The sequence below is a fragment of the Octopus bimaculoides genome, chromosome 2 (assembly GCF_001194135.2).
Source record: "Octopus bimaculoides isolate UCB-OBI-ISO-001 chromosome 2, ASM119413v2, whole genome shotgun sequence".
Taxonomy (NCBI): Eukaryota; Metazoa; Mollusca; class Cephalopoda; order Octopoda; family Octopodidae; genus Octopus; species Octopus bimaculoides.
The window spans coordinates 119,880,012-119,883,808 of NC_068982.1; the positions used below are offsets into that span (position 1 = coordinate 119,880,012).

Consider the following 3,797-nt stretch of genomic DNA (forward strand, 5'->3'; position numbering starts at 1 on the left):
TTTGCTTTGTATTTATTGCCTCCTCATAAACTGTTGGTATTGATTCAGATACATTGTTCTTCTGCAAGAAGAGGTCCATGCTTTCGAAATGTCTTACAAGTCTTTGTTGATAGGATCTTCTTATGTATTTCATTGTCGTCCAGGATACGTACGTTAGCATTGACGTCATATTTTCCGACAAAATCAAGCGTTTGCACTTTTAAATATATTATACCTCCCTCTTATCCATTTTGATATGTAATCCAACATTTCGTCGCTTTTTTTCTTTTATTTCTTGTTTCTTTTTCAAATTTTAAAGGGAATGTTCTCATTGTACGTTTTGTGAAGTTTAGTATTCAATAATATTAAGACTCCTAATTATCGAAGAAAACCGTTCATTGTGTTGGCACTGAAGTTTGTTTCTTTCGTAGAGCTACATATTTGAAATTACCTACGGTAACGATTTCTATTTATACAGGTTTGTTTGAATTTGTCCTTAAGAATTTCAATTTTTGTTTCTTACCGATAGATTTTCGAAAAAAAAACTTGTATCTTATTGTGCAGTGATAGATGTAATCGACTGATACCCGCCATCAAAATTACTGTCGTAAATTGGACACCATCAATATTAGGGCACTGAATTGGCAGAATCACCGAAGCATCTGGAAAGCATGTTTCAGTGATTTCTTTGATATTTCTAACCACATCAAATAGTTTTACCTTACGATGCACAACATACCTTTTCAACCCATAAATTTCAGATTTGATGGTATGGTATATTCTGCATTTAACAAACCTCTTCTGTTGTTTCTTCTCAGAAAACAGATTGCCTTGATAAAATCATCTCGATGTAGTTTTTATATCAAGCACCTTCTTTCGTATTCATTGGAGTGGAGAATTTCTCGCTCATTTCCTTTTCCATTACCTCATTATCCAAGAGCAACCACGGCTATATATACTCTTCATTATCCTTCAGCGATCTAGTTATCTTATCGTATATATATCCTATCAGAGGTACTCTTTGGATTTCCCTTCATAACATCATAATTAAATTGTACACTTTTTCATTCCAAACTCTTACTAATATTCTCTTTATTGTTTTATTTTATCTTCGGTGTATAGTTTCAAATCATCATTGTTTATTAGGCTATATATTTTCTCCCTGGTCTTAGCAAGCTTTTAAGTAATTCTGGAATTTCATATTATTATTGTCAAAGTTATCATCACAATCATGAAAAGTAATCGAGAAGGCAAATTTTCCTGAAACATTACTCTATTAATTTTCCTAATTTTTTTCTTCCACACTTTGCTTCTATTTCCTCCGATTTCAATATTTTTCTGGAAAAATTGCTATTTTTCTCATGGATTAAAGTGTCCTGACCCAATCCAAATGTAAGCTTCCTGGAATATTATTGTATGTTGTCTTATTTATTATTCGTACATCACATCTTGCAATTGATGGACAATATATCAGCAGTTCTCCTAGTCTTTTTTCAGTATTTTTTTCGATCTTTTTTCTTCCCCAGAAAGCTAAGCAATTTAATCGCTTTAAGAATAGTTAACCATTTCCCGCGCAATGATAGTAAGCATATAATAGGCCTGTATTTACTGGCCTTCCCTATCTTTCCCTTTATCTTTCCCTATTAGCACTCATTGTCTTTTCGATTATCAGACATTGCTATTGATCCATTTTCAATTCAATCAATAGGATCGGTCTTAAATACTTATACTTAATTGTAAGATTTTAAGACTAGAATCCCGGACTACCATCAGATTCAGTAGCTTCCCAATTTGATTTTTGTGAAGCAGCTTTTCTAATGTTTTTCTCTATAATATTTATATTATTTTGTTTTTTTTACATCTTTTCTATATCTGTTTGAATCTCACGTGCATATTCTGCTTCTTTATTGTCTTTAATACTCTTGTTCTAATATATGAATGTTCCACAACGCTATAGTATTTTTAATATGATTCTCCTGATGTTCAGTTTCATTGTTTAGCTGTTGATAAAATTCTTTCTGGAAGCGCGGCTCTGCTGGTACTGATATGTTTTGCTTGTCTCGAGTATTTTTACATGACTCAACAGTCTGTAACATTCTTATCTGTTTTTATATTTCATTCTGAAATTCTGTATTACTTTAATCTTTAGTCGTCTTACTTTATTTGCCTTCCATTTAGCTTTCCTAGATATCTTGAATTGCAACTACCTTTACTACCATGGGTCTTTGCAGCATTTTTCCCGCTCAACTTTTAATTCCATGAACTTTGACAGTAACTGTCGTTTACATCAGTTATATTCACGGTTTTTGATTTTCCCTAATAGTTTATTCAGTCTCTATACTGTTTTCTGTAGTTTTTCACTTTCAAATAAATCCTCTTATAATTGATACCCACGTTCCGTTCCTAAAACCTGGCTCATTTTAAAGTTGAAGCAATTTTCTTCGTTTTCTATTATACCTTTTCTCTATATGAAGTAAAACATTATTACTCTCACTGATACGTGTTTTCTCCTATGATTCATTGATCGTTCTACTTCTACTGCTTGTTCCATTTCATCAACTGTGTATCCATACTTTTCATCACTCACTATTCTGTTCCACAAGCTTTAGTGAGTCATTACTTTCTTATGTTTTTTTTTTTTAAATATTTAGACATCTTTGTTTTGTGACACAGAAAATATCAATGTCTATCCATATTATTTCGTAGATATATTGCATCTATATTAAATTTGAGATGTTGATTCAGCATGCAGATTTTTGTTTTCTAATATTGTCGTGTACTTAGGTGTTCAATTTTGTATATGCTTCAAACCGTTTGTAGTTTATCTATTGTGCTTGTAATTTTCACTAATTTCACGAAAAGCATTTATTAACTGGGAACTTTATTTCAATTGATAGGGTAAAACTTGCCTTTCATCTTTCCACTATTGATAAAATGGTATTGAATATTCCACTCCTTTAAAAAAACAAATTGACTTTTCCTTCTCGTTAATGAACGATTACTATTCTCATAATTCTAAGTTCGTGGGTGTGACATATTAGTGACATGCCGAATAATTAAAGAGTTTGTGTATTAATTAGGTTGTAATAAATTCCGCCAAAACAACTTTCAATTCTTTCCTTCCAGATTACATACTGGGCTTCATCGAAACTACACTCGTATTTTTCTACAGTATTCTAACCCTGTATTAATGTGGAAAGTCATTATCACCAGCGTCTTAATTATTCAGAGTTACGGTACAATATTTGCAAATAACGCTGAAATGTTAAATATTTTCTATTTGATTAACTCTTCTTATTTTGAGATATTCTATATGGTTCATTCTTCTATTATTAATTTCTTTGAACAGAAAATGTTTTTCTTCGTTGTTCAGGCGCTGCATTGAATTAAGTATAATGACTGATTGAGTTTGGTCGTTGGTTAAGGGAGATTAAGATCTTTGGAAAACGGCAATGGCGACATAGTTCTGGGTCGATATTAGTTGATGATACTTGAGAATCGTTACATAATTACTCTCTAATGATACACACATATTAATCATTAAGTTTAATCAAATGTATTCTTCTTTAACCGTGCAAAAACCTTTATTGTTTTTTTTTCCCTGAAAAAAAAAGAGATTGCTGAAATAATTTGGGAATTATTTCTTATTAAGAAATATATGTCCCTTATATAAGAACTATCAGATAATTATATATTTCGTTTGCAATCTGGAATTGTTTCTAACTTATATATCATACTTTAACATAGATGCATAAATGAATTCATAGATGCGCACGCTCGAATACACAAGCACACAAACAAACACACACACACACACA

General features: G+C 31.4%; 1 long non-coding RNA gene across 2 annotated transcripts in view; it reads left to right on the plus strand.

Annotated features, from left to right (window-relative positions):
- The first annotated feature begins 234 nt into the window (after positions 1–234).
- The window catches only part of LOC106873640 (uncharacterized), a 12,632-nt gene continuing 9,069 nt past the window's right edge, over positions 235–3,797 (plus strand). For both annotated transcript variants that reach the window (XR_008263537.1, XR_008263536.1), the window contains exon 1: positions 235–457. This is a non-coding gene — a long non-coding RNA (uncharacterized LOC106873640). The remainder of the gene's footprint in view (positions 458–3,797) is intronic.